At 42.0% G+C, this 12,736-nt stretch overlaps 1 protein-coding gene across 5 annotated transcripts in view; it reads right to left on the bottom strand.

Annotated features, from left to right (window-relative positions):
• The window catches only part of Upk1b (uroplakin 1B), a 31,518-nt gene extending 19,487 nt beyond the window's left edge, over window positions 1-12,031 (bottom strand). Inside the window, exon 1 of one of the 5 annotated variants that reach the window (XM_010630047.3) lies at window positions 11,906-12,031. The gene's annotated coding sequence lies outside the window, so the exon portion shown is untranslated. Of the gene's footprint in view, window positions 1-3,657; window positions 3,887-11,905 lie in introns of those variants that run through there. The other 4 variants (XM_010630049.3, XM_010630051.3, XM_010630048.3 and 1 more) reach the window with 4 other exon arrangements.
• Window positions 12,032-12,736: the final 705 nt, after the last annotated feature.

Genomic DNA, 12,736 nt, shown 5'->3' with positions numbered 1-12,736 from the left:
AAAATAGTTGGCAAAGAACAAATTTGGTAAACTCAGTTTTCTGGGGTCACAGAAGCAGCGGGCAGAGTTGGGGTTACCACCCTTGGCCACGTGCCTCTGGGCTCCACCCACTGCCCCTGCATCTCAATTGGCTCCCAGAATCTATTTACAAGGTGTAGTGCCAGAGGCAACTCTCACCTCCCTGAGGTCCTCTCACCTCCCTAAGGTGGCCCTAAAGTGAACACAAAGGACAAGAGTTTGGGTCAATCATTTTGGCCTTTGCACTTGAAACCTTGTGAGAAAAGATGGCCATACTTCTCAACATTTTATTAATTAGCTAATCCAGTCATGCACTTGTGCTTTAAATCAAAAGCTATGAAATGAAACGATTTGCATTTTGAGCAGTACAGTCACCCAAAAGAGACTGCTATAGTCTAGGGTTTTGTGCTTTAGTAGGGAAGCTAAGGTATGTTCCCAAGTAGTTGTAATACATGTAGTGAGAATCTGAATACCACAGGCACTCCGAGGAGGGAGTTGCGTGTGAACCTTGAAGGATGGGTATGATTTTAACCAGTACAGCAGAGCTGAGGCTGTGTATGAGGGAAGTGAGGTGGGCTCCATTCCAGGGAAAGAGGAAGGAAAAATACTAGTGGAGAGATAGGAGACTGAGGTGCTGGAGAGATAGCAAACTAGCCAGTTTGGTTGGACTCCTAGTCTGAGGAGGAGATGGGTGGGAGGCAAGTCTTTTATTTGATTCAGATCTTGCCAAATTTTAATTCTATTATAGGACTATAATGTATACATGAACCTTCAAAGCGGTTTAAACATCTGTAAATAATCTTTTCTTTCCTGTTGCTATGAAAACTAGAGGACTTTAAAGTGTAATAACTCATGAGTGTTTTGGGCTTAGGATTTGGCGCACAGCGGACATTCCATCAGTATGTGCCAAAGGAACGGAACAGTCCAGCTGTTGTTACACCATCCCTGTGGGGAGTGCCCGCCTAGAAATGCCATTCATTTCTGTCCAGTGATTGGTGCACTTAGTTGAACCTCAGCACCTTGAAGGACTTAATGCCCAAACTCTCCCAAGGGAGAATCTTACTCATGTAGCCAGATCACTGCAAATTCATTACTGGTATGCACAGACATTATCTCTGACCTGTTGGGTTACTCCCTAAACTGGACACACAAATAAATAGCCTGTGCAAGGTAGAAGTTCAGATAACAGAAATATAGAGAGCAAAAGGCAAATACTGTATCCGGAGAGGCCAACTTCAGCCCCATTATTATTATTTTTTTTTCAGCTTTAATTGAGTTTATTGGTACATTTTAGGGATGCAGTACAGCTACATTCATTGTTGGGATCATGTACCTCTACATGACAAATCTTGATTCTCATTTTTCCCCTTATCTCTGCCCTCCCTTCACCCCCTCCTCCCCTCCCCATCTACAAACACTTTATTTTCATCTTTTCATTCTCTCACATTTTTTTCTTTTCCCTTTTTACTCTTCCCCTACCCATCCCACCTTCCCTACACCTTTAGCTCCTTTCTTCCCATTTCTAAATGTCAGTAATCTTATTAGAATCTTATGCATTGTTGCAGATTATTTACACCAGGGAAACTATTCAGTATTTACACATGTGTGACTTATTTATTTCACTTAGGAGTATATCTTCAATATGTATCCATTTTCCTATGAATGAATCTATTTTCTCGTTCTTTATGGTTGAGTAATATTCCATTTTATAGAAAAACCACAACTTCTTTATCCAGTTTCCGACGGATGGGCAAATAGGCTGTTCCCAAGATTTAGCTATTACAAACTGTGCCGCTATAAACATGGGTGCACATACTTCTCTGTGATATGATTCTTTTAGTTCTCTTGGAAAGATACCCAGCAGAGGGATGTCTGGGTCAAATGGAACCTCCAGTCCAAGCTCTTTGAGGTATCTCCATATTGATTTCCATAGTGGTTGCACTAGTCTGCACTCCCACCAACAATGGAGAAGGGTTCCTTTCTCCCCACAACCCCACCAACATTTGTTATTGTGTGATTTCTTGATAGCAGCCATTCTTTGTGGGGTGAGGTGGAATCTCAGTGCTGTTTTCATCTGCATCTCTCGAATGACCAGTGATGTGGAACATTTTTTCAAATATTTTCTTGCTGCTTTTACTTCTTTGTCTGAGAAATGTCTGTTCATTTCAGATGCCCATTTTTGAATCGGGTCTTTATATTTGGGGGGGCTGATTGTTTTGAGTTCTTTATATATCCTTGATAATAGTCCTTTGTCTGAGGAACAGCTGGTAAAATTTTTTTCCCACATTGTAGATTGTCTCTTAGTTCTGCTGATGGTTTCTTTTGAAGTACAGAAACTTTTTAGTAAGATGAGATCCCAGTTGTTGATTCTATCTGCTAGTTCCCGTGCTACTGAGGATTTGTTCATAAAGTCTTTTCCTATACCAATGTCTTCCAGAGTTCTGCCTAACTTACCTTCCAGCAAGTTTAATGTTTCTGTTTTAATATTTAGATCTTTAATCCATTTGGATTTTAATTTAGTGCATGGCGAAAGATAAGGGTCTAATTTTAATCTGTGGCAGGTTGACATCCAGTTTTTCCAACACCATTTATTAAAGAGGCTATCTTTCCTCCACTGAGGATGGTCAGCTCCTTTGTCAAAGATGAGGTAGCTGAGTACATCTGCATTTGTTTTTGTGTCTTCCAGTCTGTTCCACTGATCCTCAGGCCTGTTTCTTTGCCAGTACCATGCTGTTTTTATCACAGTGTCAGCCCCATTATTGATGGGTGTTGTGCTGACAGAACTCCCATTTGTCACGTAGCAGACTATTTGTAGTGACTTAGTTGAGCTAAAAGGGCAGAAAGACAGTTTCTTCTTTTCAAGGTATTTAGAGTGGGATTATAGCAACGTGGATTTAGAGCAAAAGTAACTATACAGTAGAATAAAGGGGGAAAGTAAGATGAGTATGAAAAAAGGAAAAGGTCAGGCAAACCATCAATGAGGGGATTTTATGAGTCCAGAAAGGAGCTGAAGGATTCCCTGGAAAGAGGCCTAGGTCCTGTGACGCAGTTATGTCCCACAAAATACATACTCTCCCAAAGATGACGCTGCCCCACAGAATTTCAAAAAGAGGGAAAGGACGAATGAAAACTCCTTGGGAGAATCAGAATTAGGGAGGAAACATGTCGACAAGAACAGGAGAAAAGAAGCGAGGAGGCAGACAGGGGTCTGGTTTGAGTGAGAAGAAGGCGAAAGCAAGATAATCAGAGAGGTGGCGGGAAAAGCCCGGAGGGAGCCAGCTGAGCGTTGGCCTGTGGGAAGCAGGAGCGCTGACGGGCGAGACGTGCTGAACATGTTGGCCACTGAATATGCTTTTTTCTTTTCACTGTGCTTTTCCCTCTCTCCCCTTAGACCTGTGACGTCTGGGGCACACAGTAATTTAGAAAGCCACAGTTGCCTTCCTGAGTAACAAAGGAGTGAGGAGCGCTGCCTTTTAATGTTTGTGTACATTGCTCTCAGCTCTGCAGTACGGTGCAGCAAGGCCCTTTACGTTCACCTTCTCAGCAGACAAGCGAGACCGGCATTTGTAGCAAAATCTATATTTGTTTCTTGTTACTTCTATTGCCAAGAACTTAGTGGCTTAAAAAATATTAGCTTACAGATCTGGAGGGCAGCAGTCTAAAGTGAGTTTCTCTGGGCTCTCACAGGGCAGGCGGAGCTGCGTTCCTTCTGAAGGGTCTAGGGGAAGACTCTCTTCACTTCCAATTCACAGATGAAGAAAATGAGGTTGGACAGATTAGACTGTCCCAGGCCAAACTGCCAGAAGACACAGAAGCTCAGCTTCTGCCTGGCTCCAGGTGATTTACTGCAGTATTGCTGATCCTTTAAGTAGAAAAAGAAACATTGGCTTGCTGTTTTTTTGTTTTTGTTTTTGTAGCCCTGGAAATAGAGAACAGATAAATATATTTTCCCTGCTTAGAAGACTCTGTCTTAGCAAAGGTCAGAGATACCAGGCCTTTCTTTACTCACTTCTCCAGGTTCTTGTCTCCTGGGCCTGTTGACAGCACACCAAATCCAGTGTTGCAGCCACATTATTCCAGGAAACCTGTCTCAGTGCATCCTAAACCTGTAGCTTTCCCTCCTGCTCCTGGGGCCAGAGTTCTTGAAAGGAAAAGGTGCCGTGTGAAGTCACTGGCAAGGTCTGCGTTTCATAGCTCCTTCTCGGCCACCTGTGTTTTAGACTAGGTTGATTTTTGGTGAAACCCCCAAAGAGCAACAGAAGTCAACAGGGAGCCAGATGTAAGCGTCCGAAAGCTCACAGTGTAATCTAGTGGCTGTGGTCTAACTGTGGAGCACCGTGGACTTGGCATCAGAATGCCAGTGCTCACGTCCTAGTCTTGTCCTGTCTTTACTGTGTTACTCTGGGCAGTGGCTGTGGGTGTGAGGAGTTGTGCTGCTATAAACACGAGTCATTTGTAGGAAAATCGATGCACTTTGACACCATAGCATCAAGGAAAATCAATCAAACACAAGCTTACGTATCACATAATTTCTCTTAGAAGAGAAGCCCAAAGTATAAGTAATTTAAAGAGTACAATAAAGGATGGAAAACAGGAATCAGGGAGATAGAGCTTTTACAAATAGGAAGGAGATCTAGAGATGGAAGGAGCGGGAGGGCAGAGGAGGGACATGCACCAACTCCCCAAGACGAACGTATTCGCTATGTACTGCAAATATTTACTAGTGAAAAATTTCATTTTAAAAGTGAGTCCACTTCCTCATTTACAAAGTGGGTAGAACGCAACCTGTTTGATGGGATTATTATAACCACCAAGTGGGATACAGAATACAGAAGTGGTTGGCAAACAGTAAGATTGTTTACAAACATGGAAAGTCACTAATCAGAGCCAAGGGATATGCAGAAAGTGCAGGATATTGGGTTAGGGTTCTACTTTCTGCACCAGAGATCCCTGGGGCACAGGACAGAGGTACTCATGGTGACTGGTCTCACAGCCAGGCCTTCTTTCCATCCACTTTCTCTCTATTCTCTGCCCAGAGGCTGCTCTGCAGGAGGGGACCTGGAGGCCTTACACAGAGTAATCCATTTGTACTTATTTTCCATAGTTGAATTCATTCAGGGGGGAAAAATGTTTTCTGGGGGGCGGGGGCGGGACAAAGTACTTCCCAGTTGGGCCAGGGTGTGGCCAGAGGCAGGTACCAAGCCGCACGTCCCTGTGGGGGAGCCTCTGTGCATTCCAGACCGCATTCTTGAACAGCTAGCTCCTGCCTTGGGAGTCATCTCTCTGGCTTTGGTCTCTGCTCTAGACTTTGGGGGATGAAGAGATGACATCTGAGGTGTTCTTTTGTGCTGAGTTTGTGTTTCTTCTGCCACAGAAATGACTCAGGGAGAACTCTGTTCTGTTCCTCTTTTGCACTGTTTTTTCCTTGGTATCAATCCATGAAGGTCATTTTATTGCAAGAGGCTCTAAGACAGATGGCACTAGGAGCCTGTTATATTTGTTTTTCTAGTTTCAAAGTAGCCCAGTGCCTGACTCATTGAAAGCACTTAGTTATTTTGTTAAGTAAAAAGATAAAGTGAACAAATAAATATTTATTTGAATGAATGAATGAACAGATGAATAAATGAGTGAAAATACAAAGTAGTGATTTGCCTAGAGCTTACTGTAGAACAGGTTAGAGAGTGTGGTGAACAGAAAGAACACACACTTTGGACACAACTAAGTTTGAATCTTAGCTTTTCCACCAGGTGGTTTTGTGACCACAGGAAGTTATTAGATTTTGTTGTTTCATCTGTAGATGAGAGTAGTAATGCCTAGCTTCAGGTGGAACTATGAAAATAAAATTGGATATATGTGAAGTTTCAATATCAATTTTCTTTATTTTTGCCTCAGTTTCTTCTTCTTTTTTGTTTTGGCTGTATTTTGTAGTGCAATCTGGCCTCGAACTCCTGCCTTAGCCTCTTGTCTTAGGGTTAAGGTTAAGGTTAGGGTTAGACAATCCTCCTGACTCACCATCTCGAGTGCTTAGGTTATGGATGTACATGATTGTACCTATCTTATTTTTGCCTCAGTTTCTTGAAGCAGACAGACAAAAACTAATTAACGATGAAGTCATCTAAAGCAGTGGTTTGTTTTCTTTTTAAACATAGAGCCATATTTTGAAAGGAAATGTGATTTCCAAATGGAGCTCTGATATTAAAAGTAGATCAAAACAGTGCTTCTTTGGCTGGAACAAAAGTGGGGACCTGGGCTAATGGAGTGGGGACCTTACTACGTCACTGATTTGTAGATGCAGTGCCACAGAGCATTTAGAAGCTAGTATTCTAGAACTAGTGGGACAAAAGGTAGGCAAGTTACTGAGCTTGGAAGGCAGTTACTCAAGGAATCAGTGGATACTCAGAGTAAAGTTGGAAAGTCTTGGTTACAAGGTTACAGTTGACATTATATAGTCTCTTTTGTCAAAGGGACTTCAATTTAGTGGAAGATGCCTAGGAAATGATCCTGACAAACAGACAAATGAGATTTCTTCCCTTGTCCACAAGCTGGAAGGGCTGTACCAAGCCGTAGGTACCATTCTTGGTACATAAGAGGAGAGGTGGCATGATTTCTATGAAGGCTCATAAATGCCTGTGCGGAAGGGTAGACTAATGAACTTTTTAGGATAAAAAGAAAAGAAAGAAAGACCAACTCCCACAGTGGCAGTATTTTTTTTTAAAGAAGATGTTATGAATCGGTAGAGCACAGGTCAGGAGAACAAATAAAAGGCGGGTACAGTTGGGTGCTCCTCTGGAAGCAGATGGAATGTACCCTACCGTTCTCTAGGGCCTGCCTATGGGCTGTCTGAGAAGGGGGTACAGGGGTGCCTCGGTTCATAAGCAATGCTTTTCTAGATTCAGGTCTCAAACCGAATTGGATGAGAACCAAATCAATTTAATGGTGAGGTTCATTGCTGATCTCACGGGGAAATTTGTATCTGTAGCAAACCCAAAAATACCTTCCCAAGTTAGATTTGTTTAAATTGATATTTTTATGTTTTTGGTACTGGGAATTGAACTCAGGACCTCACCCTGGCCAGGCAGGTGCTGTGCAACTGAGCTACATCCCCAGCCCTGGTTTATAATTTTAATAAAAGCAAAACTGACCATTTTTTGATGTCTCCCGAGACCATTTTATTGCTTCCTCTAATTCCCACAGCCAGCAACTAACTTCTGGCTCAAACAAATCCAAAAATTTGTGTTTCTATTCCTCGTAGAGTTTTGCAAATGAACTTTTTAAAGTAGAGCTTCTCAAACAACCCTATAGAGCACAGAAGTTCAGTCCACAGGGCAATATGTTTGCAGGGCAAAACTGAATAATTCCAGTCATTTCCTAATTTAAAGAGAAACTTCTGATTACAATTTGTGATTTTTAGTGTTTTTCTCTCATAGTTTTTTTCTTAAAATTTGAGTGCTGTGTATTTTAGAATCACTTATAGTATAAATGTTTAGTATAAATATATAATGATCTATTTCATTATTTTAAGTTTAGCATATCAATACGTTGTAGTGTTCCATAAATGAGACTTTTTTCTTTTGAGACAGGGTTTCACTGGTCTTGAGCTCATGATGTAGCTAGCCCAAGCTGGCCTCAGACTCATAGGGATCTTCTTGCCTCAGCCTCCTGAATGTTGGGATTACAGATGTGTGACACCACACCTGGCAGACAAGCCTTTCAATTGCCAGTCATTTAATCAATTTGGAGCTCTACTGTCCTGAAGACAACTCTGATTTTATATTACTCCTCTGCTTAAAAACCTCCAAGGGCTCCCTATGGCCTACATTCAAAGAAGAATTCTAAATAGCCCCTCTCACCGCCAGCTCAGCCCTGGCTCCCCCTCACTCCCTATTGCTGCCCACCCACTCACTGTTGCTGACCAGTCTCTTCATAGCCAGATCTGCTCCTGTTATAATCTTTTGTGTTTGGATTTGAGAGAAAGTCATGGCTTTTTAGCTCTTGGAGACACATCAGTGACTCCCTTTTCTTGTTTCTACAGGATTTGGTCAGACCCAAGCATTTCATTCTTCTAGAATGAAAGAGAAGTTGGACAACCTGAGGGATGACAGTGCAAATGCCAAAGGTGTGTTTGAGACAGGAAGTACCTGGCATTTCTGAGCGGTTGACCAGCCCCACTTGCTGCGCTCAGGTTGACCCTCCCTTGGGGATCCCTTCTTCTACCACTGTCTGTCAAGCTCTGCTGGCTTCTGAAGCTCAACTCAAAAATTTCTTCTTTATCCAACTGTCTTTGTCCAGAATTGTCCTTTCTTTCCTATCCTCTTCTCCCCTCATCTTGGGCAAATATTTCTCCAGGGGAGTTAGACCATGTCCTATTTGGAGGCTATGCATGTATGGGTTTTCTGTATGATTAACCTCACCCAGTACTTTATTACCTTTCTTCTTTACGCAAATTTGTTTAAATATATTCAAAATAAAGGAACAGATTTCTATACATTTAAAAACCAACATGACAAAGAATTGTATTTTTAGCATTTTAATAGTGAAGAATTGTATTTAAAAAGCAAAATGAAAAACTTTTAAGATTGAGTGACATACCCAGAATTCAGTGACTGTATTCTGGCAGTTTCTATCTTACCAGGAAGGTGTATAATTAGGGGGGGATTATCCTGCAGTCATTACTAGCCATGAATGAGAGAACATCAGCTCTGGCTATAGAGCAGAGCTCTAGAGTCAGCCCCTTCTTCAACTCACTGTCTACGTCTGTGGGTAGAGACTGACTCTTGGTGATGCGATGGGTCTCCTTCCAGCCTTTCTTTTTGCCCACAGTAGTAGAAGCTGTTTCAAATGTGTGGTGTTCTGAAAGTGTCTTTTATTATTGTAATGCAGAGCTTCCTGTGCCTGAAAGGGCTGGAAATGGAACAAATGGGATGAGGCGAATTTTTTTTTTTTTTTGGTACCAGGGATTGAACTCGGGTCCTTGCGCTTGCAAGGCAGGCCACCGAACCGTTGAGCTAAATCCCCGGCCCGGGATGAGGCGAATTTTAAAAGTGGGAACTGGCTGTGGTCAGAGAAGTTACTGTCCACTTTAGCAATAATATTGCTGCAGACCAAAGTGGGCAGTTCACCTTAAATAGTTTCCTTGTAAGCCCCACCCTGTGGAAAAATCCTCCATTGACCTGGTACCATGATAATATACTCAAATTGCTAACACCTTGGGAATTTCTTTGCTTTGACAAGTGCAGGTTTTTTTTTTTTTTAAGGCTAGAGATATGTTTCTTGTGCCTTAATTCAGTTTGTTTTCTTATGAAAATTACTCTTATCCAGGACATTGATGTTTCTAGACACATTGAATAGGTCTCAAAACAATTGCTCACTAAACAAACCAATTTTCAAAGCTGAAGAAAAAAGACTCACCAACCAAGCATGAGATTACTTCTTAGTTCATTACCTCCTGTCCTTACTCAAGGTGTGTTTTTTTTTTTGAACTTAAAGAACACACCCACACCTCAAACTTCACTTATTCTAGACAAATCTGAATTAACAACAACGACAACAACAAAAAAGTTTAAATGGGAGAAAGAGAGAAAAGAAACATATTATGCTGTTTCCTTAGCTCTGACCCTGAAGCCAAGGACAAGGGCAGACAATTGTATAGTTTAGAATATAAAGATGGGTGTGGAGATTTTAGATCACACAGTTGATGTCAGCTTAAGTGTAGGGCAGGATGTGTCCCTGATGATGGTGAAGGGAGCTTGTTTCCATGGCTGTGACTCTTGCAGGTCACAGGTCATATTATTATTATTTTTATGTATTTGTTTAATTTTGCTTTAAAGCTCTCTACCTGCATTGACCAGTATGGTAGCTAGTAGCTACATGAAGTTATTTCAAATCAAATGAATTCAATTTAGTGGAAGCAAAAATTCTGTTCTTTAGTTGTGCTAGCCACCTTTTAGGCACACTCTTGCCACATGTGGTAGTGGCTATCATCTAGAACTTCCTGGCGTCACAGGAACTTCTATCAGATAGTGCTGCTCGAGGTTCCTGGTGCTCCCTGTGCTGCTCACAGTCACGCACCACCTGAAATCAAGGACTAAGTTTGCAGTGGCTCAGGTGCTCACAAGTGTGGGTTATGCCCCTGGGGAGCATAGCCCTGGGGCAGGAATATGGTGGAGACTCCATGAGGGAGTTAGATCAGACACCTCCTGGTGCTGTGGTCACTGTCCCAGTTTGGCAATGGTGCCTATCAGTTTTGTGCACAGCCTGAGTGGCCATCAGGCCCAGATTCCAGCGTAGGGTATACCAGGGTCTAGGGCTCACTGACTGGTGTTGGCTGTACTACTCCACCACAAAGATAAACTTGAGTCATTCATAGGAAAACCAACTCATCTTGAGATCATAATGTTAAGTAAAGTAAGTCAGACACAGGAGCTTAAATATTACATAGTTTCTCTTGTATGAAAAGCCCAAAGTATAAGTACAGAGCAAATTAAGAGGTAATAGGAAACAGAGAGATAGATCTTTTCCAAATGGGTACGGGATCAAGAGATGGAGCAAGGGGGAAACAAGGGGAAGTGGAATGGTGAAGATAATTGAGGTGTGTTATGTACATGAGCCTTGCCCCACAAGAATGTAATCATTATGTCCTATAAATATGTACTAATAAAAAATACAAGCTGAAAGAATGTAAGCAGAAGAGATAAAAAAGAAATTCTGATATTTCATTTGTTTTTCTTGACTAAATAGTATCTAAGTTCCCCTTTATATTTAAAAGTCCATGAATCATCCCAGATAGTTAAAAAAAAAGTGAATTGAATGCAAAACAGTGTATTGTAAGCAGAAAGCAAAACAGAATTTTCTCCTCATTGGGAAGATTAATCAACAGAAAGAACTATTTCTTCACAAAGTTTGAAAACTACAGAATCAAAGTTTTATATATAACTCAAATATATATGAAAAAACCCAAGTGAGTTCTTTCCAGTTGTGCTTGTCACCTTTATTGAGGCAATAAATGATCAGTAAACATCATCATCAATTTTAAAGATATTAAAATTAATATAAATTCTTAAATACCCTAAAAAATCTTTAATGCTAGCTAGAAGTGGAGTTTTAGAATTAAAAATATAAACAAAGATATAAGTATAAATAACGCTAGCATGATTAGAAACTTAATTTGTAGTTTGTGTAAAAATCTTAGAACAAAAAATATATTTAGGACCTGTGGATGCTAGTGGATCAACTAATTGGTGAAAAGCAAAAATAAATCATGCAAGAAAAACATTGTGTAAATAAAGCTAATTTGTTGCCTTACGTCAACTGGCACATTTATTAAACAGAACTCTGCAGAGAAGGTATGTGAGTGAACTGCTCCATAAAACCCATTATGAGTTGGCAAGACCAAATGATTTCTGACAAGATCTGGAAACTTTCTCTCTCATAGGCTAAAGGACAGGCGATTGTGAAAGAACATGACTATTTCTTTAAATTTTCTGTTGCTTTTCTAGCTCCACCTCTAATAAATTAGGGGTCTGTCAAGGCATCTGTTCATCCACTTTTTATTTAGGGGCACAAAGGCTTCCCCAGGGTTCTTGAGTGTTTGTTGGTCATTCTGTGGAGGAAGTTTTAAGGTTGGCATCAGTAGACCTGACAAACACCCCCAGAAGTTTAACCTCAGTTCTGAGTACAGGACAATGACATCAAAGCTTTTAAGAAAACAACGCGTGTGGGTCAGAGTAAGAGTGAACAGAACAGCTGTAATATCCTAAATTACCAAAAGTGACAGATTCTGTTAACTTGGTTCCCTTTTCCTCTTAGTCCACTAGCTTCACTCCCAGGAAAGCAATCCAACCTGAGAGAGCTCAGCCAGCCTCCCCATGGATGAAATCAGTTTACTCACAGAGCGCTGCCTCCTTCTCCTCCTCCTTCTGGTGCTGCACCAGCCCACTCTGCAGTCCTTGCCTGCCCAAGGTGCTTTTCTACCCTGCAGCAATTCTCTGGGGCTCTGGTCCAGGGACAAGTGGTCTGTGATTGGGAGGAGGCATCTCACATGGGCTGAGCCCAGTGCTGCCTGAGCCTGCCCGGCTGAGCCGAGAGTCAGTTGCAGGAAGCCTGTGACCAGATTGTTGCTGCTATTCTAACCTGCGGAAGTGCCTTGACAGGGCTCAGCTCATTACTCCTTTGAATGCCTCCAAAGTCTGGACTTTACTGCTGCCAGACTACACCCTCTGGGTTCTGTTTTTATTTTTATTTAACTTGCTCTGTTAGTGTGATTTGCTCACTGCTTCTGCCTTTATGTATGAAAAGGCCTGTTGCCTCTCATGTCTCCTAAGGATGCTGGTGCCTGCCCACCGGCCAGCTTCGGTTTCCGTAATTTGTGTCTGCTGCAGCAGGGGTGCTGTCGAACACATCACGGGGATAGTAACTGCCCGAGTAAGGTTCACACTCTGGGTGATCCAGAGACTAAGAAGGAGCAAGAGACAAGGAAACAAAGAGATGGGGAGAAACTCAGACAAAGAGGGGCTCAAGTCATCGCCTAGTGACACCCAATCCTCTCTTCCTTTCTCTGTCCGTCCCCCTTCCCATCCCTCTGGAGCCACGGCATGTCACACTCAGCACCAAGAATACAGCTTCTAATGGGCTTGCCACGCATCACCACACATTGCTCTGTGGCTTGTTTACCTGCTGTTAGGGTTGGGGAAGGGTGGCAGTGTTAGAATTTGTTGGGTGC

The sequence above is a fragment of the Fukomys damarensis genome, unplaced genomic scaffold (assembly GCF_012274545.1).
Source record: "Fukomys damarensis isolate Sample0158 unplaced genomic scaffold, DMR_v1.0_HiC HiC_scaffold_24, whole genome shotgun sequence".
In the NCBI taxonomy this organism is placed as follows: domain Eukaryota; kingdom Metazoa; phylum Chordata; class Mammalia; order Rodentia; family Bathyergidae; genus Fukomys; species Fukomys damarensis.
The sequence above is the reverse complement of the archived record's forward strand: the minus strand, read 5'-3'. Positions and strand labels throughout refer to the sequence as shown.